The 23,233-nt window shown below is 36.5% G+C and overlaps 1 long non-coding RNA gene across 1 annotated transcript; it reads right to left on the bottom strand.

The window, feature by feature from the left end:
- Window positions 1–17,614: 17,614 nt before the first annotated feature.
- LOC128285322 (uncharacterized) lies at window positions 17,615–18,720 on the bottom strand. Its single transcript, XR_008275825.1, has 2 exons — window positions 18,647–18,720; window positions 17,615–17,825 (listed from the first exon to the last, which is right to left on the bottom strand). It is a non-coding gene; the product is annotated as an uncharacterized LOC128285322 (long non-coding RNA).
- Between the last annotated feature and the right edge of the window lie 4,513 nt (window positions 18,721–23,233).

Below are 23,233 nucleotides of genomic sequence, written 5' to 3'. Positions count from 1 at the left end.
ATATCTCAAGTATATCTCGACATGATCATATGAAAACATCTTTGAATTCTTGAAGTAACTCAAAGACGGCTTGTGGTGACTCAGGTTTCAATCTTTGCCCCTTGCTCACAATGTCCATTGACCCTTCGTAAAGTAAGATTGTAACGCCCCGTACCCGAGACCGTCGCCGGAGTCGAACACGAGGTGTTAACAAACTTAATTCATTACTTAAACAGCTCAAACAATTTATTTTTAAAATTTTCAGTCAAGCTAACAATCTGCGTCATAGTCGCTTAAAAATTCATATCTCGAGTTACGAAACTCAAAATCTAATTCCGTAAAATTTCCCTGAAACTAGACTCATATATATATATTCTAATTGTTTTTCTAGAATTTTTAGTCAAGCCAACTAGTACAGTTTATTAGTTAAAGTCTCCCCTGTTTCAGGGTTCGACTGCTCTGACCTCTGTGTATTACAAATGAAATATCTCCCTGTACAGAGTTTCAATGACTATGCCATTTGTTTCTAATAAAACTAGACTAAATAAGGAATCTTTACATATAAATCATGACTTCTAATTATTTTTGAAACATTTATGGTGAATTTCCAAATTCAGAACAGGGGATCCAGAAATCGCACTGGCCCTGTTTCACAAAAATTTAAACATCTCATAAAATATAACTCATATACCTGTTTTGTTCCATCCTTATGAAAATAGACTCATAATTCTTCAATTACATATATTATTCATCATCTAATTGTATCTCTACTAATTTTAGTGATTTTTCAAACTCACGTCACTGCTACTGTCTAAATCTATTTTATGGTAAATTTTACCTATTTCATGGTTTCCATGAATTAGCTAGCAATTTAGCATACATAACACCAAATATGATCATGATTAGCCATTCCAATGGCTAATCATTACCAAGAATTTCCATACCACTCAATAACCATGTCATAAGACCATATACACAAAATGATTATAATGCTATACATGCTATACTCAAAATATACAAGCCATTATGCCAAGATGGTATACGGATAGTGTGAGCGTGCCTCCCGACCGCTTCGATTTCGAGTGGCTTGTCAACACTACAAGGAATGAAAAGGAGGGAGTAAGCATAAATTCTTAGTAAGTTCACATGCAAATAGCAAGTAACATAACCATATAAGCAAACATAAAACATCATTTGCATAATCATCACCAAGACATTCATATCATATTTTCATTTATCATCTTACCACATTGTTGTTATATCGAGTTTTCAACCCGAGGGTTAAGTACATACCTGTTCAAAGTATCCATTTCACAACACTTACCAATACGTCCCTTTCATCTTGAGTATTCCTCCATTTGAGTAGAACTTTACCCGTTGAACACATCGGAATATAATTCGGATACATGGAAAGTTTGCACATAAGTGCCACATATGTAGCCAAGCTACCATGTAACCCGCCCATAAGTGAACTCGGACTCAACTCAACGAGCTCGGCCGTTCACATCCATAAGTGAACTCGGACTCAACTCAACGAGCTCGGATGCCTAGTTACATCTCTCGAACTCGGACTCAACTCAACGAGTTTGGACATTCGCATCCATAAGTGAACTCGGACTCAACTCAACGAGTTCGGATGCCCAAACATCCTAGTGACATGTCACTTGTATCCTAATCTATTCCTAAGGTTCAAACGGGCTTTTTCCTCGATCACACATCTTTGCCATCTTCCACGGAATATCGAAATTGATACTTCGGTGATAGTTCATACTCATCAAGTAATTCACATAATTACATATTATTCAACAATAACCACAAAGCATAATATTTCATGATAATAATCAGCATCATATCATATAAACAACATTAAATTGCTTAATATGACAATTATGTTACTACATTTACACATGAACTTACCTCGTATGCGAAAATGGCTACTTTTACTATTTCGTCCACAACTTGGTATTTTTCCATTTTAGCCTAAATTTCAGTTTTCCTTGCTCTATCATTTAAAATATAGTCTAATTAGGACTCACATTATTCAAATTGACCCAAAATCATATTTTGGAAAAATTACAATTTTGCCCCTAAACTTTTGCATATTTACACTTTTGCCCCAAAGCTCGTAAATTAAACTTCAGCCTATTTTCTTATGTTTTATGACATGCTGATCATGTTTCCCTTCTATGGCAACATCAAATTCTCACTCTAACATGTACTTATGACTATTAGGTATTTTTACCGATTAAGCCCTTTTGCTAGTTTTCACTTAAAACCGAGTAGCACAAGTTGTCTAACATAATTTAAAACCTCATATTCTATCATAAAACACCAAAATACACAAATTTCACCTATGGGTATTTTTCCAAATATGAACCCTAGGTTGAATTATTACTAGCATAAGCTTAATCGAGCTACCAGGACTCCAAAAACGAAAAAATCATTAAAAACGAGGCTAGAACGACTTACAATCGAGCTTGGATGCTTGAAAAACAATAGCCATGGTTTCTCCTTGCTATATTCGGCCATGGGGTTGAAGATGAGCAAAATTGGCTATTAATTTTGTATTTTAATTCATTTTACCCCTAAATGACCAAAATGCCCTTAGTACTAAACTTTCCAAAAATTCTATCCATGTCCAATTTTTGTCCATAGACTTAGAAATTGGTAAAATTTCTATTTAAGACCTCCTAATTAATATTTCAAAACAATTTAATACTAGAAACTTCTAGAATGCAAGTTTTACAAATTATTCGATTTAGTCCCTAATTTCAATTTAAGCACTTTATGCATAAAATTTCTTCACGAAATTTTCACACAATCATGCAATCATATCATAGACCTCAAAATAATCATAAAATAATTATTTCTATCTCGAATTTTGTGGTAACAAAACCACTATTCCGACTAGGCCCAAAATCAGGATATTACAACTCTCCCCCCCTTTAGGGATTTTCGTCCCCGAAAATCTTACCAGAAAAGTGGTCTTCACTTTTAATCTCATATTCCGTGCCGAAGAATTTGCACTTAGACTGTACCTCCAATACATCTCTTCAATTTCTCATATGATCTAAAAGCTTACAGTCTCAACTCTCAACTGTTCTTAAATTTTCAACCCTTCTCAGTTTCCCATGATATCATGACATAAAACCCGGATCTCAACTTGATTTAATGGAGACCGGAATTCCAAGAAATCCAAAAATCAAAGAGACCTGAAATTCCATGAATCTGATGAGTAGGAATTCATTCAATACATATATGATTTATAGATCTCGCCAAACATTTAACAATAGGATACATCACATTTTCCTCTTTTCGCCATTGAAATATTTCTGATATGGCCTCAAGAATAATCCTTCTCATTTCCATCCCAATATCAACATTGACAAGGATAATTTTGATAGATCCCAATGCTCGGCTTTAACCCTTTAACAACTCCGATTTTATGTAACATCGAATACTCTAAACTATCACATTACCTCACTGTCTTGAAACACATCACAATTCATACAACAGTACATTACTGAAAGTCAGGAAGTCTTTACTCAATGTAGACTAGTCTAGTTCAGATGCTTCGGTTACCAATATTCTCATCTATCCGAACTCTGTCAACATGTAATAAACTTTTCAGCTTTCACAAGACGAAAACCTTATCATTCGTAGTGACTTTAACTAATATCCAACTCTTTCTAATAAATATACACTTCTCGTTCAGACTATTTACTCTTTTATCTGTACAAAATGAAATTCTATTATCAGACTTGAGAAAAATAATCCTGACATAATTGTCACATGAAATCTTTCAAATAAATAATTCACCATACCGACTGAAACTCGCGCTTTTATCACCTATGCCTTTACTGATGTCAAATCCTTACACAGAAATTAGAAAAACTCACAATACTAAAATCACCACATTACCAAGATCAAATTAGAAGTATAGTCATATTTGACATGATTATCACGAGCTGAAGAACGCACTTCGAACATGAGTCTTAATTGACAAATTATGGAACAAAGATAACAAGAAAACCGAATAAAGAAATCCAAGATAGAGAAACCCAGAATAAAGAAATCCAGAATAAAGAGATCCAGGATAAAGAAACCCAAGATATGATACTATGCCGGAGAATCGAAAACCAAACTCATAGAGAAAATACAAAATACCCGATAATTCTTCAAAGAAAGAAAGTCCGAAAGAAAACATCATTTAATCCCACTTTGAAATCAAATATAACAAGATCAATATATCTTCCCATACATATATATCAGATGAAGCATCAAGTAGAAGAAACTGAATCATAATATCTTACGTATTCTCTCATCAATTCTTATCAGACGAAATAAAATAGAATACCCGATGAAATAGAGCAATATAAATTATAAACCAGTCAGACTACCAATGCTTTCATCCAACACCAGAATTAGAAGACATTCCCATATAACAAGAGTTTCTCCAGAAGATCAATAGCCATAGAAATATTTCTGAGAACGGGTAAACACATAGAACATCTCAAAAGAGACTGCTAAATCTGTCCAGTCATAGCTGTCACACTCAGATAGTTCACATTTCAAATATCATTTACCCAACTAGTTCTGCCATCACAAATTTCATATTAAATCATTCACTAAAGAAGGTCAGTTCTGAATAAATTTTTGATTTACACTTTTCTCGACCTTGCACCTGAGTAATTCGATTTACCAAAGAGAATTTCCTTCTTTAATTGGGACAGTGCATAATTCCAATAATCTTTATATCAATCTGATACTTTACTGACTCTGACTTTACTTATCAGCTCATTTTCAATCTCTGATCATACTTATAATTATTCTATCACTAAACTCTTTGGGTTCTCAACCGGAAACTTATTCAATACAAATCTCATGAAATTCCATTATAAGTACCACTTTGGTAAGGGGGAGGGGTTGTAGGACCTCTGACTAGACCTTCTTATACATACACATATGACACAACTTCCATCATCAAAATCATGTCATTCATTCAGGCAATGCAACATTCATGTTGGCTTACACCAATTTTCCTATTGTCCCATTTAGACAATATACTTATGCATACATTCTATGTTTTCTAGATAGCTTTACTTATCCATTCATTTAATTAAATTAATTCATGCTCATGACATCATATAAGGCCAAACAAACATAGATATTTGCATCACAATCACAACTTTCATTTCATGCATCATCATGTACATATCATTACAATCATATAATTCAGTCCAACAATTTAACATAGATAAGTTCATTCCATTATAATCCTTTATCTCATAAAAATTATATATCATTAGCATTCATCAACATTAGACGTCCAAATCAAGACAAGGACATTTTCATTCGTATCATAATATTATGACTTTTATTCATACCTCTACTACTTTCTATTTATTCCATTCATCTTATCAAGTAAGCCACATACACTACATCATATGAGCATTAAGCAAATATGAATATTTATCACATATGTATCATAAACTTTTATTCATACTTTTCTGAACCGAGACTTATCATAATTATAATTTTACTCAAATACCTTCACATAACATTGAACATGGTGGGCGCAGCTCGGTTGGAGAGTACCTTGTCTAAATAAGACTGTACTCATACGCGTCGGAAGACATCACACTATCACAGATCAGTGGCATGTATAGCTAAACTTTTACACATGCTAGGTTAGTCCGATAACCGACTAAACCTGCTCTGATACCACCAAATGTAACACCCCATACCCGAGACCGTCGTCGGAGTCCAACACGAGGTGTTAACAAACTTAATTCATTACTTAAACAGCTCAAACAATTTATTTTTAAAATTTTCAGTCAAGCTAACAATCTGCGTCATAGTCGCTTAAAAATTCATATCTCGAGTTACGAAATTCGAAATCTAATTCCGTAAAATTTCCCTGAAACTAGACTCATATATATATTTCCTAATTGTCTTTATAGAATTTTTGGTCAAGCCAATTAGTACAGTTTATTAGTTAAAGTCTCCCCTGTTTCAGGGTTCGACTGCTCTGACCTCTGTGTATTACGAATCAAATAACTCACTGTACAGAGTTTCAATGACTATGCCGTTTGTTTCTAATAAAACTAGACTAAATAAGGAATCTGTACATATAAATAATGACTTCTAATTATTTTGGAAACATTTATGGTGAATTTCAAAAGTCAGAACAGGGGATCCAGAAATCGCACTGGCCCTGTTTCACAAAAATTTAAACATCTCATAAAATATAACTCATATACCTGTTTTGTTCCATCCATATGAAAATAGACTCTTAATTCTTCAATTCCATATATTATTCATCATCTAATTGTATCTCTACTATTTTTAGTGATTTTTCAAACTCACGTCACTGCTGCTGTCTGAATCTATTTTATGGTAAATTTTACCTATTTCATGGTTTCCATGAATTAGCTAGCAATTTAGCATACATAACACCAAATATGATCATGATTAGCCATTCCAATGGCTAATCATTACCAAGCATTTCCATACCACTCAATAACTGTGACACCCCTAACTTGACCCTGGTCGGAAAGTGGTTTCGGGACCACAAAATCGAGTCACAAAAGTATATAAATTTTCTTTTCTATGTTTATTATATGTAAAGTTTCATGTGTGAAAGTATCGTGTTTTAATTTTGTCATTTGAATGTGGAATTATTAAAAAGGAATTATGTGAGAAACTTGAAAATGTGATAGGTTGATTTGTAGTGGCCAAATATTGTATGGTTTAAAGTATGAGGACTTGCATGTCAAATATCCCTCCCTCAAGTTAGTGGACGGCAAGGCTAGTGGATGATTGCCATTTTATGCCTTTTATATTAATAAATTAAATGTTAAATGAATAAATAATATGAAGTATGGACTTATATTAAAAGAAATGGGTGATAAAAACAAAGTTGGTTCATCTTTCTCTTCTCCATTGCCGTACCTAAAGAGAAAAAGTGAGAAATTGAAGTTAAGGCATTTGGTCACCTTTAAGGGATTAAGGTATGTTAATGCTCTTTCATTGAAAATCTTTGTATATTTGGAGTGGTCATCAAGTATAGAAGCTAGCTCATGGCAAATGTTTTGTAAATTTATGAAGATGACATTCGGTCATGGATGTTTGTATTTTTTTTTTATGTTGTTTTTGATGCTTTAGTGTATTGAAGGTTGATTATAGATGAGTTGAGCTTGGTAAAAATTGAATAGTTGTGGCTTAATTGCTTAATGACAATCGGCTATGTTGAAGTGCTAAATGAGTGCTAAATTGAGCTTATGATAGTAATTAGAATTTGGGAAATTTATGCATTTTGTGGTCCAAGTGTGATAAGAACCATTCGGTTATGGCATGTAAGCATGAAGATTTGTGGAAGTTTTAGAATTGGCCTAAGTGTTTTCGTCATTAACATATATATATTGCCGAATGTATGCTTGAAGGATTGGTTAAGTACATTGTTGTTAAATGCTTGTTGATTTGTATAATTGTTGCCTAGCTACTAAATGAACTTAGGATATTATGGATAAGTTCAAGAGTGGCAAAATTGAAATGAAGTTTGCTTGTGCCGAATGTGCATATAAGTAAGTGGAGTTATGTTATAATAGAACTAAGTGTGGCTTGTGACAGCCCAAAATTGACCCTAGTCGGGATGTGGTTTCGGGACCACAAAATCGAGGCATAAAAATAATTTAAAATTTATTTTGATGCCTATGATATGTGTTAATTTGTGTGTGACATTTTTGATGTTTCGATTTAGTGTTATAAATGTGAATTTCACTAGAAAGGACCTAGTAGTGAACTTTGAAAGTATGATGGGAAATGTGTGATGACTAGTTGCTCATGCATGCAAAAATAAGGGATTTGCATGTCAAATTTCCCCCAACATGAAGTGGCCGCCATGGCAAGAGAGGATGGGTAAAACATGTCATGAAACATGTTTTGTTGGTGCATTAGGGAGAAATAATAAACAAAGGTGTATGGGTAAGAAAAGAATGAAAAAATGTGTGTGAGTGTGGTATTCCCCCCATTGCCGTGAGTTGTAGAGAAAGAAAGAAAAATTTTGTTCATCCTTTCTTTGAGCCAAAACTAAGGAAGAAGGAGGATTTTTGCTCCATTTTTGGTTTGGAAGAGATCTAGAAGGAGATTTTGGCTATAGTTGCATCAAGATTAAGGTATGTATGAGGTTGTGTCATGAGATTCATGCATGTTTTAGTTGCTAACTTGATGTTCATGTTAGCCATGGTTCAAATCCTTGTTATGCCATGGAAATGGTATTTGGCCAAGGTTGTTATTGTGTTGAAGCCATTGCATGCTAAATGTGAAGCTTGCTAATGATGCATGCAATGATGGATTGACTACTCTTGAAATTTCTTTGTAGCAATCTTGAGTAAGACATTGAATTCTTTGTTTAACCATGACCGAAGTTGAAAGAGTATGGTTGTGATGTATTCGCCATGGTGCATTCATGAGCATGATTTATGCTTGTTACTTGATTGGTAAAATTTGTGTTTGGATGGGTATGAACCCCTTGAGATCCGCCTTGCACTGTATGTGTATACATGTTTGCACATGATGTATTGGCATGACATATATACTATTTCAAGGTATATATTTGCTTGTGATGATGTTTCGGTTATGAAGTACATGAGAGATGTGTATTGAGCTACAATATGTAATGCGTTAGTTAGTAAAATGCATGCTGTTTTGTGTGGTATTAAGTGCATAATTGGCCTCAACATGGACATGCATATTCGGCCACATGAGGGGAAATTGGTGTGCATGCATTCGGTTAGAGGCAAGCATATTGATGCCTATTCTTGGCTTAGAAAATTCGCTAAGAGGAATATTAACTAATGTGTTGAGTTCGATTCGTGATTTCGTACATATGTGACTTTGATGCCTAATGAGCATATATATTGGCTAGGTATCTTGAATTCCTCTTCGATGCTCAAATGATAAAACCAATTTATTTGTTAAATTAAGCTCAAGAGCAAAGGGAGCTAAATCCGATAAGGGAAGGAAAAAGTCGTCGAATAGCCGTCGAAATCGTTCGACCACGTCCGAGGTAAGTTTTCGAGTATCGAAACTTAGATTTTGATTCGATTGAATGAAGTAATGAGCAATCAATTTGTGCCTTTGTATGTGGCCATTGAGCGAAATGATATTTTTGCTAAGGGAATTGTGCATAAAAGTTGTGTTATGAAATTGAAACAAAGATGTGTATGAATGTTCAAGTGATATCGGGCTAAGCCCAAGGCAATTGTGCGAGTTATGATATCGGGCTAAGCCCAAGGCAATTGTGCGAGTTGTGATATCCGGGTTAAGTCCGAAGGCATTTGTGCGGGTTACCATAACCGGCTATGTCCCGAAGGCGTTTGAACGAGTAGCTATATCCGGATAAACTCAAAGGTATGTGATTCGAGAACTTTGAACTTGCTGTAAAAATTTTCAGTTAATACGCTTGTGAAATTCCCAACAACAAGAGATGCTTTCGTGTGTGCTTTGCACACTATGAGTAAGTGTATGTGCGTATTCGCTCCGATGATAAATGAGTTATCGGCCTTGACTAAGCCGTTATTTGTGTATGAATATAAGAGTTGGGATTGTGAAGGAAGCATGTCTTTGAGAAATTGTGCATATGAATTATTGTTTAGCTACTTGAATGCTATGCTTTGGTTGCGTGTATATTATGGCTCAAACTTACTAAGCATAAATTGCTTACTCCGTTTCTTTGTTTCTCTGTTTATAGATTTTGCTCGTTAGCGATCGGATTCGGGATCATAGAAGTTGAAGTCAACCACACTATCAAAGCCCTTTTGGTACTCCTTTAGTTGAGTTTTGGATATGGCATGTATAGGACTACTCTCGGTTGTTTTAAGTACTTGTGATGTATATGTGTGCGCCATGCGAAAATGGTTCGTAAAAGTGGAGTATGGAATTTGACCATATGTGGTTTGTAATTATATTTGGTTTCATGATGTGATTATGGTTTGGAATGAGAGAGTTGGTCACATGATCAGCCATTGGAATGGCTAAATATGATCATATGTTGGACCTAAGTATGACTAGACTATAGTTGGTCCATGGGAACTACAATATAGGTAAAGCCTACCTTAAAAACAGATGCTGCCAGCTGCAGTGACGTGGATGTGGAAAATCACCAAAATTTGTAGGAATGGTGTTAATTAGTGAATAAATTATGCGATCGAACCTTGACGAGTCTATTTTCATATGAAAGTAACGAAACGATCATATGAACAGTATACCGAGAGATATTAAAGTTCTCGTGAGACAGGGCCAGAAAGGTTTCTGGGTCCCCTGTCGTGACTTTGAAAATTTACCATAAATTATCCAGAATGAATTAGAAGTCATGCCTTATATGTGCAGATTCCGTTTTGAGTCTAGTTTCATTAGAAACAAACGGCATCAGTATTGAAACCCTTTACAGAGAGATATTCAAGTTGTAATGCGCGAAGGTCAGTGTAGTCGACCCCTGTAACATGGGTGACTTTAACTAATAAACTGTACCAATTGGCCTGACCAAAAATTCTAGAAATAAATCCATGGATGGATATATGAGTCTAAATTCAGGGAAAATTTACGGAATCAGTTTCCGAGTTGTGAAACTCGAGATACGCTTTTAAGGCGATTAGCGACGCAGTTTTCCAGCTTGCCTGGAAATGTCAAATTGGTCGGTGCCATAAGTGGTTTTGGCTTGTTAACCCCTCGTGTCCGACACCGGCAACGGTCTCGGGTTCGGTGTGTTACAATTTTATTGGTATCAGAGCTACGGTTTAGTCGATCCTAGGACTACCGTGATATGTTTGGGGTCTAGCTATACATGCCATTAAGTGATAATTGATAGTGTGGTTATTTCGACATTTTGAAATTTGTGTTTGTTTATAGCCATGGATCCCGATCCCAACCGAGCAATAGCTGATAATGTGGAGAGTGTGGCGCTGCTCCGCGCAAGGGACAGCGCCAGCGGACTCTCAACCTATTGCTAGTAATCCGAATGATGAGGCTAAGCAAGCCTTTTATAGCGTGATGAATGATTGGTTCAACCAATACATTCGAACTAACACTACTGTTCCACAACCTCCATTCCCGACTAATGCAACCCCAAGACCTACAATACCTCCGTGAATCGACCAAATAAGGTCAAGTAAGCCCCAATCGACGAATTCAAAACATGGGGCTATGAATTTAAAGCTACGGATAGCGACGATGCCGAGCAAGCTGAATTTTGGTTGGACAACACTATCCGGTGCTCGATGAGCTATCATGTACACCGATGAATGCTTAAAGTGTACTATCTCCTTGCTACGCGATTCCGCCTACTATTGGTGGAGTACTCGACTTCATTGTTCCTAGGAGCACGTAACTTGGGAGTTCTTTCTAACCGAGTTCCAAAAGAAGTATATCGATCGAGATTTATGGATCAAAACGGAAGGAATTTCTTGAACTTAAACAAGGTTCCATGTCGATTCATCGATCTACGAACGAAAATTTGTGAGGCTTAGCCAGATGCGCGTGAATGCATTTCTTCAGAAGCTGTGATGTGTAAACGCTTCAAAGATGGACTAAATGATGATATAAAGCGGTATGTTGGCATTTTGGAAATCCGAGAGTTTGTGGCTCTTGTCGAGCGAGCGTGCAAAGCCGAGGAGCTCAGTATGGAGAAAAGAAAAGCTGAAGTGGGAGCAAGGGAGTTTCAGAAGAGGTCATCGGGAAGCCCTTCCCACACTCATCAAAGAAATTTAGAGATGGCTTAGGCGGTCTAGAGACACTTCGGGCTTTTCTAGACGAGACCGCGATCGACCCCCTATGGGCACGCGAGTCACTTGATCGCCGGTGTTGGCAATGATCGTCGAGACGAGCAGTGCCAATATTGTGGAAAATGGCATTCGGAGTTGTAGATTCCGTGACCGCTCTGTTACAAGTGCGGATCGATCGATCATTTCATTAAGGATTGCCCGAGTTTATCCGAACAAAACGTAAATCAAAGTGGGAACCCGGTGCTACCACAACTCGAGGTAGGCCACCTAGAAATATGGGCAATGCTAGTGGCGGTCGAGAGGATCTAGAGATGCTACCATCGATCCGAGGCTCGTGCTCTGCTAGGACTTATGACATACGCGCACGTGAGTATGCTTCCTCGTCGATGTTATTACCGTACTTTTACTCTCCTTTACACTAATGTGATTGCTTTGATTGACCCGGTCCTAGTCATTCTTATATATGCGAAACCTTAGCATCCAAAGAAGACTTTGCCCATTGAGTCTCATGAGTTTGTAATTCGGGTGTCAAACCCCTTGGGTCATTACATGCTTGTCAACAAAGTGTGTAAGAAAAGTCCCCTAGTATTCCGAGGTTCTTGTTTTCCGGCGGACTTGATGCTTTTGCCGTTCGACGAATTCGACGTTATTCTTGGTTTGGATTGGTTGACCATGCACGATGCGGTTGTAAATTGCAAAAGCAAGACTATTGATCTGAGGTGCACAAATAACGAGATAATTCGTGATGAGTCTACGGACTTAAAGGGTTGCCACCGTAATATCGCAATGTTGGCCCGAAATATGTAAGAAAAGGGTGCGGCGTACCTTGCGTATGTGCTCAATGACAAGGAGTCGAAAAGAAACCCGAATCATGCGATGGTTTGTGAATACCGGATGTTTTCCTCAAGAATTTCCGGTTTACCACTGTTCGGGAAATAGAATTTGGCATCGAATTGGTACCGGTACCACTCCAATTTCGATAGCTCAGATCATATGGCACCAACGAATTAAAGGAGTTGAAAGCTCGCTTGCAAGAATTGGTGGATAGAGGTTTTGCTCGCCCGAGTTTCTCGCCTTGGGGTGCGCCAGTGTTGTTTGTGAAAAAGAAGGATGGAACCATGAGGCTGTGCATCGACTATCGTCAGCTTAATAAAGCGACGATAAAGAACAAATATCCGCTATCACAGATCGACGATTTGTTCGATCAATCAAGGAGCTTCGGTGTTCTCGAAAATAGATTTGAGATCGGGCTATTATCAATTACTTAATTCGAGATTCTGACGTACCCAAGACTACCTTGAGCGAGAGATGGTCACTACGAGTTCCTAGTGATGCCGTTTGGGCTTACTAATGCCCCTGCGGTATTTATGGATTTAATGAATCGGATCTTCAGACCATATTTGGATCGGTTCGTAGTCGTGTTCATTGATGACATCTTGGTCTATTCAAGAAATGAGACCGAACATGCTGAACACCTGAGGTTAGTGCTGCAAATTTTACGGAATAAGCAATTATATGCTAAGTTCAACAAGTGTGAGTTCTGGTTAAGAGAGGTTAGCTTCTTGGGGCATGTGATATCTCGCATCGGTATTCGAGTCGACCAAACAAAATTTCAGCCATACTTAACTGGAAGCCTCAGAAATATTACCGAGGTTCGAGAGCTTTTGGGGCTGGCGGTTATTACCGTCGATTTGTGAAAGGTTTCTCAACGATAGCCACGCCAATGACGGCTACTCCAAAAGGATGTTAAGTTCGAATGGACGGAGAAATGTCGAAAAGTTTCGATCAATCGAAAACTTATTTGACCAAGCCCCAATTCTAGTGCAACCCGAATCGGGCAAAGAGTTTGTCATTTATAGTGACGCATCCCTACTTGGGTTGGGTTGCGATTGATGCAAGAAGGGCGAGTTGTGGCCTATCGTCGAGACAATTAAAGCCACATGAGAAAAATTATCCGACCCATGATCTCGAATTGGTCGCCATCGATTCGCCTTAAAGATATGGCGATATTACTTATTTGGTGAGAAGTGCCATGTGTATTCGGATCACAAAAGTCTCAAATATTTGATGACCCAAAGAGACTTAAATCTGCGACAAAGACGTTGGCTAGAGTTGTTAAAAGATTATGAGCTCGTCGTTGATTATCACCCGGGAAAGGCTAATGTGGTTGCGGATGCCTTAAGTCGTAAATCATTATTCGCTTTACGAGCGATGAATGTGCACTTGTCTGTTCGATCCGACAATGTGTTAGTAGCTGAATTGAAAGCCAAACCATTATTGATACATCAAATTCGTAAAGCTCAGAAAGTCGACGACGAGTTGGCTACAAAACGGGCTGAGTGTGTTCCGAACAAGGACTCAGAGTTTCAAATCGATGATGACGATTGTTTGAGGTTCAAAGGTCGTCTGTGTGTTCCAAAGAATTCGGAACTTATTTCAATAATTCTGAACGAAGCCCATTGTAGCCGAATGGCAATCCACCCGGGGAGTACGAAGATGTACAACGATTTGAAACGTCGGTTTTGGTGACATGGTATAAAACGAGACATCTCCGACTTTGTTTTGAGATGTTTAATATGTCAACAAGTGAAAGCGGAACATCAAGTGCCTTCAGGATTACTTCAGCTGATCACGATACCTGAGTGGAAATGGGATCGAGTCGCAATAGACTTTGTATCCGGACTGCCATTGTCAGCAAGTAAGAAGGATGCGATTTGGGTCATTGTAGATAGATTGACTAAGTCGGCTCACTTTGTCCCCGTACGTGCGGGTTTTTCAATGGACAAACTAGCCGAATTGTACGTTTCTCAGATTGTGAGATTACACGGGGTGCCTATTTCCATCGTGTCGGATAGAGATCCGAGATTTACCTCGCGATTTTGGAAGAAGTTGCAAGAAGCTTTGGGTACCAAGTTGCATTTCAGACCGCCTTTCACCCCCAAATCGATGGTCAATCCGAGCGGATAATTCGAGATACTTGAGGATATGTTAAGATGTTGCACCCTCGAGTTCGATGGTTCATGGAAGCGGTATTTGCCTTTGATTGAATTCGCCACAACAATAGTTTTCAATCAAGTATTAAGATGGCACCCTACGAGGCTTTGTATACGATCGTAAATGCCGTGCGCCATTGTTTTGGTGAGCTCGGTGAAAGCAAAATTTTCGGGTGGATTTGATTAGAGATGCTTTGAGCAGAAAGTGAAAGTAATCGTGAAAGTCGAAGATAGCCTCCGATCGTCAAAATTAAATGCAGACGGTCCAAACGAAAAGACATCGAGTATCGGTGGGAGATAAAGTGTTTCTCAAGGTTTCGCTGGGAAAAAGATACTCGATTCGGGTAGTAAGGGCAAGTTGAGCCGAGGTTCATTGGGCCATATGAGATATCCGAGCGAGTCGGTCCAATGGCATATCATCCGATTTTGCCCCGAACTCGAAAAGATTCACGATGTCTTTCATGTTTCGATGCTTGACGCTATAGATCCGATCCATCGCACGTGATTAGTCCATCGAGGTTGAAATTCAAGCCAATATGAGTTATGAGGAAGAACCAATTCGTATCCTATCACGTGAAGTGAAAGAGTTGCGAAACAAGCGGGTTCCGCTAGTGAAAGTGTTATGGCTCAAACACGGGATAGAAGAAGCGACTTGGGAAATCGAGAACTCTATGAAAGAGCGATACCCAACCCTATTTACTGGGTAAGATTTTCGGGACGAAAATTTCTTAAGTGGGGAGAGTTGTGACACCCAAAATTGACCCTAGTCGGGATGTGGTTTCGGGACCACAAAACCGAGGCATAAAAATAATTTAAAATTTATTTTGATTCCTATGATATGTGTTAATTTGTGTGTGACATTTTGATGTTTCGATTTAGTGTTATAAATGTGAATTTCACTAGAAAGGACCTAGTAGTGAACTTTGAAAGTATGATGGGGAAATGTGTGATGACTAGTTGCTCATGCATGCAAAAATAAGGATTTGCATGTCAAATTTCCCCCAACATGAAGTGGCCGGCCATGGCAAGAGAGGATGGGTAAAACATGTCATGAAACATGTTTTGTTGGTGCATTAGGGAGAAATAATAAACAAAGGTGTATGGGTAAGAAAAGAATGAAAAAAAATGTGTGTGAGTGTGGTATTCCCCCCATTGCCGTGAGTTGTAGAGAAAGAAAGAAAAATTTTGTTCATCCTTTCTTTGAGCCAAAACTAAGGAAGAAGGAGGATTTTGCTCCATTTTTGGTTTGGAAGAGATCTAGAAGGAGATTTTGGCTATAGTTGCATCAAGATTAAGGTATGTATAAGGTTGTGTCATGAGATTCATGCATGTTTTAGTTGCTAACTTGATGTTCATGTTAGCCATGGTTCAAATCCTTGTTATGCCATGGAAATGGTATTTGGCCAAGGTTGTTATTGTGTTGAAGCCATTGCATGCTAAATGTGAAGCTTGCTAATGATGCATGCAATGATGGATTGACTACTCTTGAAATTTCTTTGTAGCAATCTTGAGTAAGACATTGAATTCTTTGTTTAACCATGACCGAAGTTGAAAGAGTATGGTTGTGATGTATTCGCCATGGTGCATTCATGAGCATGATTTATGCTTGTTACTTGATTGGTAAAATTTGTGTTTGGATGGGTATGAACCCCTTGAGATTGACCTTGCACCTATATGTGTATACATGTTTGCACATGATGTATTGGCATGACATATATACTATTTCAAGGTATATATTTGCTTGTGATGATGTTTCGTTATGAAGTGCATGAGAGATGTGTATTGAGCTACAATATGTAATCGTTAGTTAGTAAAATGCATGCTGTTTTTGTGTGGTATTAAGTGCATAATTGGCCTCAACATGGACATGCATATTCGCCACATGAGGGAAATTGGTGTGCATGCATTCGGTTAGAGGCAAGCATATTGATGCCTATTCTTGGCTTAGAAAATTCGGCTAAGAGGAATATTAACTAATGTGTTGAGTTCGATTCGTGATTTTGTACATATGTGACTTTGATGCCTAATGAGCATATATATTGGCTAGGTATCTTGAATTCCTCTTTCGATGCTCAAATGATAAAACCAATTTATTTGTTAATTAAGCTCAAGAGCAAAGGGGAGCTAATGTAACACCCCGTACCCGAGACCGTTGTCGGAGTCGAACACGAGGTGTTAACGGACTTAATTCATTAATTAAACAGCTCATACAATTCATTTTAAAATTTCCAGACAAGCTGGCTAACTGCATCACAGTCGCTTTAAAAATCATATCTCGAGTTACGAAACTCGAAATCCAATTCCGTAAATTTTTCCTGAAACTAGACTCATATATATATCTACTAATTTTTTTCTAGAATTTTTGGTTGGGCCAATTAGTACAGTTTATTAGTTAAAGTCTCCCCTGTTTCAGGGTTCAACTACTCTGACCTCTGTGTATTACGAATCAGAAATATCAATGTACAGAGCTTCAATGACTATGCCGTTTATCTCTAATAAAACTAGACTCAATAAGGAATCTGTACATATAAAGAATGACTTCTAATTATCTTTGTAAAATTTATGGTGAATTTCCAAATTCAGAACAGGGGATCCAGAAATCGCTCTGTCCATGTTTCACAAAAATTTAAACATCTCATAAAATATACCTCATATACCTGTTTTGCTTATTCCATATGAAAATAGACTAATCAAGCTTCGATTCCATAACTTATTCATTATTTAATTCCATTTCTACTATTTTTAGTGATTTTTTAAACTCACGTCACTGCTGCTGTCTGAATCTATTTTATGGTAAATTTTACCTATTTCATGGTTTCCATGGATTAGCTAGCAATTTGACATACATAATACCAAATATGATCATGATTAGCCATTCCAATGGCTAATCATTACCAAGCATTTCTATTTCCATACCACTCAATAACCATATCATAAGACCATACATATAAAATGATTATAATGCTATACATGCCATACTCAAAATATACAAGCCATTATGCCAAGATGGTATACGGATAGTGTGAGCGTGCCTCCGACCATTTCTGATTTCCGAGCTGGCTTGTCAACACTACAAGGAATGAAAAGGAGGGAGTAAGCATAAATGCTTAGTAAGCTCACATGAAAATAGCAAGTAACATAACCATATAAGCAAACATAAAACATCATTTGCATAATCATTACCAAGACATTCATATCACCTTTTCATTTATCATCTTACCATATTGTTGTTATATTGAGTTTTCAACCCGAGGGTTAAGTACATACCTGTTCAAAGTATCCATTTCACAACACTTACCAATACGTCCCTTTCATCTTGAGTATTCCTCCATTTGAGTAGAACTTTACCCGTTGAACACATCGGAATATAATTCGGATACATGGAAAGTTTGCACATAAGTGCCACATATTCAATTAAGCAATCATGTAACCCGCCCATAAGCGAACTCGGACTCAACTCAACGAGCTCGGGCGTTCGCATCCATAAGTGAACTCGGACTCAACTCAACGAGTTCGGATGCCTAGTTACATCTCACGAACTCGGACTCAACTCAACGAGTTTGGACATTCGCATCCATAAGTGAACTCGGACTCAACTCAACGAGTTCGGATGCTCAACCATCCTAGTGACATGTCACTTGTATCCTAATCTATTCCTAAGGTTCAAACGGGCGTTTTCCTTGATCACACATCTTTGCCATCTTCCACGGAATATCAAAATTGATACTTCGGTGATAGTTCATGCTCATCAAGTAATTCACATAATTACATATTATTCAACAATAACCACAAAGCATAATATTTCATGATAATAATCAGCATCATATCATATAAACAACATTAAATTGCTTAAAATGACAATTATGTTACTACATTTACACATGAACTTACCTCGTATGCGAAAATGGCTATTTTTACCATTTCGTCCACAACTTGGTATTTTCCCCATTTTAGCCCGAATTTTAGTTTTCCTTGCTCTATCATTTAAAATATAGTCTAATTAGGACTCACATTATTCAAATTGACCCAAAATCATATTTTGGAAAAATTACAATTTTGCCCTAAACTTTTGCATATTTACACTTTTGCCCCAAAGCTCGTAAATTAAAATTCAGCCTATTTTCTTATGTTTTATGACATGCTGATCATTTTTCCTTCTATGGCAACATCAAATTCTCACTCTAACATGTACTTATGACTATTAGGTATTTTTACCGATTAAGCCCTTTGCTCGTTTTCACTTAAAACCGAGTAGCACAAGTTGTCTAACATAATTTAAAACCTCATATTATATCATAAAACACCAAAATACACAAATTTCACCTATGGGTATTTTTCCAAATATAAACCCTAGGTTAAATTATTGCTAGCATAAGCTAAATCGAGCTACGGGACTCCAAAAACGTAAAATCATTAAAACGAGGCTAGAACGGACTTACAATCGAGCTTGGAAGCTTGAAAACCCTATCCATGGTTTCTCCTTGCTATATTCGGCCATGGGGTTGAAGATGAACAAAATTGGCTTTTAATTTTGTATTTTAATTCATTTTACCCTAAATGACCAAAATGCCCTTACTACTAAACTTTCCAAAATTCCATCCATGTCCAATTTTTGTCCATAGACTTAGAAATTGGTAAAAATACTCTTTAAGGACCTCTAATTAATAATCTAATTCAATTTTATGCAAAATACTTCTAGAACACAAGTTTTGCAATTTATTCAATTTAGTCCCAAATTTCAAATTAAGTACTTTATGCATAAAATTTCTTCACGAAATTTTCACACAATCATGCAATCATATCATAGACCTTAAAATAATCATAAAATAATTATTTATATCTCGGATTTTGTGGTCACGAAACCACTATTCCGACTAGGCCCAAAATCGGGATATTACAACTCTCCCCTTTAGGGATTTTCGTCCCCAAAATCTTACCGAAAAAGTGGTCTTCACTTTTAATCTCATATTTGGTGTCAAGAACTTGCACTTAGACTGCACCTCCAATACATCTCTTCAATTTCTCATATGATCTAAAAGCCTACGCCTCAACTCTCAACTGTTCTTAAATTTTCAACCCTTCTCAATTTCCCATGATATCATGACATAAAACACGGATCTCAACTTGATTTAATGGAGACCGAATTCCAAGAAATCCGACAATCAAAGAGACACGAATTCCATGAATCGATGAGTAGGAATTCATTCAATACAGATGTGATTTATAGATCTCGCCAAACATTTAACAATAGGATACATCACATTTTCCTCTTTCCGTCATAGAAATAATTCGATATGGCCTCAAGAATAATCCTTCTTATTTCCATCCCAATATCAACATTGACAAGGATAATTTTGATAGATCCCAATGCTCGGCTTTAACCCTTTAACAACTCCGATTTTATGTAACATCGGTTGCTCTAAACTATCACATTACCTCACCGTCTTGAAACACATCACAATTCATACAACAATACATTCTTGAAAGTCGAAGTCTTTGCTCAATGTAGACTAGTCTAGTTCGGATGCTTGATTTACCAATATTCTCATCTATCCGAACTCATCAATATGTAATAAACTTTTCAGCTTTCACAAGATGGAAACCTTATCATTCGTAGTGACTTAAACTAATATTCAACTCTTTCTAATAAATATACACTTCTCGTTCAAACTATTTACTCTTTTATACGTACAAAATGAAATTCTATTATCAGACTTGGGAAAAATAATCCTGACATAATTGTCACATGAAATCTTTCAAATAAATAATTTACCATACCGACTAAAACTCGCGCTTTTATCACCTATGCCTTTACTGATGTCAAATCCTTACACAGAAATTAGAAAAAATCCCAATACTAAAATCACCACATTACCAAGATCAAATTAGAAGTATAGTCATATTTGACATGATTATCATGGGCTGCAGAACCCACTTCGAACATGAGTCGTAATTGACAAATTATGGAACAAAGATAACAAGAAAACCGAATAAAGAAATCCAAGATAGAAAACCGAATAAAGAAATCCGAATAAAGAGATCCGGGATAAAGAAACCCAAGATATGATACTATCTTGGAGAATCGAAAACCAAATTCATAGAGAAAATACAGAATACCCTGATAATTCTTCAAAGAAAGAAAGTCCAAAAGAAAACATCATTTAATCCCACTGAAATCAAATATAACAAGATCAATATATCTTCCCATACATATATATCAGATGAAGCATCAAGTAGAAGAAACAGAATCATAATATCAAATGAATTCTCTCATCAATTCTTATCAGACGAAATGAAATAGAATACCCAATGAAATAGAGCAATATAAATTATAAACCAGTCAGACTACCAATGCTTTCATCCAACACCAAAATTAGAAGACATTCCCATATAACAAGAATTTCTTGAAAGATCAATAGCCATAGAAATATTTACGAGAACGGGTGAACACATAGAACATCTCAAAAGACGATCGCTAAATCTGTCCGGTCATAATCTGTCACACTCGGATAATTCACATTTGAAATATCATTTCCCCAACTAGTTCTCGTCACAAATTTCATATTAAATCATTCACTAAAGAATGTCGATTCTGAATAAATTTCGATTTACACTTTTCTCGACCTTGCACTTGAGTAATTCGATTTACCAAAGAGAATTCCTTCTCTAACTGGGACAATGCATAATTCCAATAATCTTTATATCAATCGAGATACTTTCGCTCGACTTTACTTATCAGCTCATTTTCAATCTCGGATCATACTTATAATTATTCTATCATTTGAACTCTTTGGGTTTTCAACAGAAACTTATTCAATACAAATCTCATGAAATTCCATTATAAGTACCACTTTGGTAAGGGGAGGGTTGTAGGACCTCTGACTCTACTTTCTTATACATACACATATGACACAACTTCCATCATCATGGTAACATCATCAAAATCATGTCATTCATTCATGTTGGCTTACACCAATTTTCCTATTGTCCCATTTAGACAATATACTTATGCATACATTCTATGTTTTCTAGATAGCTTTACTTATCCATTCATTTAATTAAATTAATTCATGCTCATGACATTATATAAGGCCAAACAAACATAGATATTTGCATCACAATCACAACTTTCATTTTGTGCATCATCATGTACATATCATTACAATCATATAATTCAGGTCCAACAATTTAACATAGATAAGTTCATTTCATTATAATCCTTTATCTCATAAAAAATTGTATATCATTAACATTCATCAACATTCAACGTCCAATCAAGACAAGGACATTTTCATTCAGTATTATGATATTATGACCTTTATTCATACCTCTACTACTTTCTATTTATTCCGTTCATCTTATCAAGTAAGCCACATACACTACATCGTATGAGCATTAAGCAAATATGGATATTTATCACAACATGAACTTTCATCTCACATATTATCACATATGTATCATAAACCTTTATTCATACTTTTCTGAACCGAGACTTATCATAATCATAATTTTACTCAAATACCTTTACTTAACATTGAACATGGTTGGCGCAGCTCGGTTGGAGAGTACCCTGTCTAAATAAGATGGTACTTATACGCGTCGGAAGACATCACACTACCACAGATCAGTGGCATGTATAGCTAAACTTTTACACATGCTAGGTTAGTCCGAGAACCGACTAAACCTGCTCGATACCACTAAATGTAACACCCACTCCGAGACCGTTGCGAGTCGAACACGAGGTGTTAACGGACTTAATTCATTAATTAAACAGCTCATACAATTCATTTTAAAATTTCCAGACAAGCTGGCTAACTGCATCACAGTCGCTTTAAAAATCATATCTCGAGTTACGAAACTCGAAATCCAATTCCGTAAATTTTTCCTGAAACTAGACTCATATATATATCTACTAATTTTTTCTAGAATTTTGGTTGGGCCAATTAGTACATTTTATTAGTTAAAGTCTCCCTGTTTCAGGGTTCAACTACTCTGACCTCTGTGTATTACGAATCAGAAATCTCCCTGTACAGAGCTTCAATGACTATGCCGTTTATCTATAATAAAACTAGACTAAATAAGGAATCTGTACATATAAAGCATGACTTCTAATTATCTTTGTAAAATTTATGGTGAATTTCCAAATTCAGAACAGGGGATCCAGAAATCGCTCTGGCCCTGTTTCACAAAAATTTAAACATCTCATAAAATATAGCTCATATACCTGTTTTGCTTATTCCATATGAAAATAGACTCATCAAGCTTCGATTCCATAACTTATTCATTATTTAATTCCATTTCTACTATTTTTAGTGATTTTTAAACTCACATCACTGCTGCTGTCTGAATCTATTTTATGGTAAATTTTACCTATTTCATGGTTTCCATGGATTAGCTAGCAATTTGACATACATAATACCAAATATGATCATGATTAGCCATTCCAATGGCTAATCATTACCAAGCATTTCTATTTCC

This window comes from Gossypium arboreum, chromosome 12 (assembly GCF_025698485.1).
Source record: "Gossypium arboreum isolate Shixiya-1 chromosome 12, ASM2569848v2, whole genome shotgun sequence".
NCBI lineage: Eukaryota > Viridiplantae > Streptophyta > Magnoliopsida > Malvales > Malvaceae > Gossypium > Gossypium arboreum.
The sequence above is the reverse complement of the archived record's forward strand: the minus strand, read 5'-3'. Positions and strand labels throughout refer to the sequence as shown.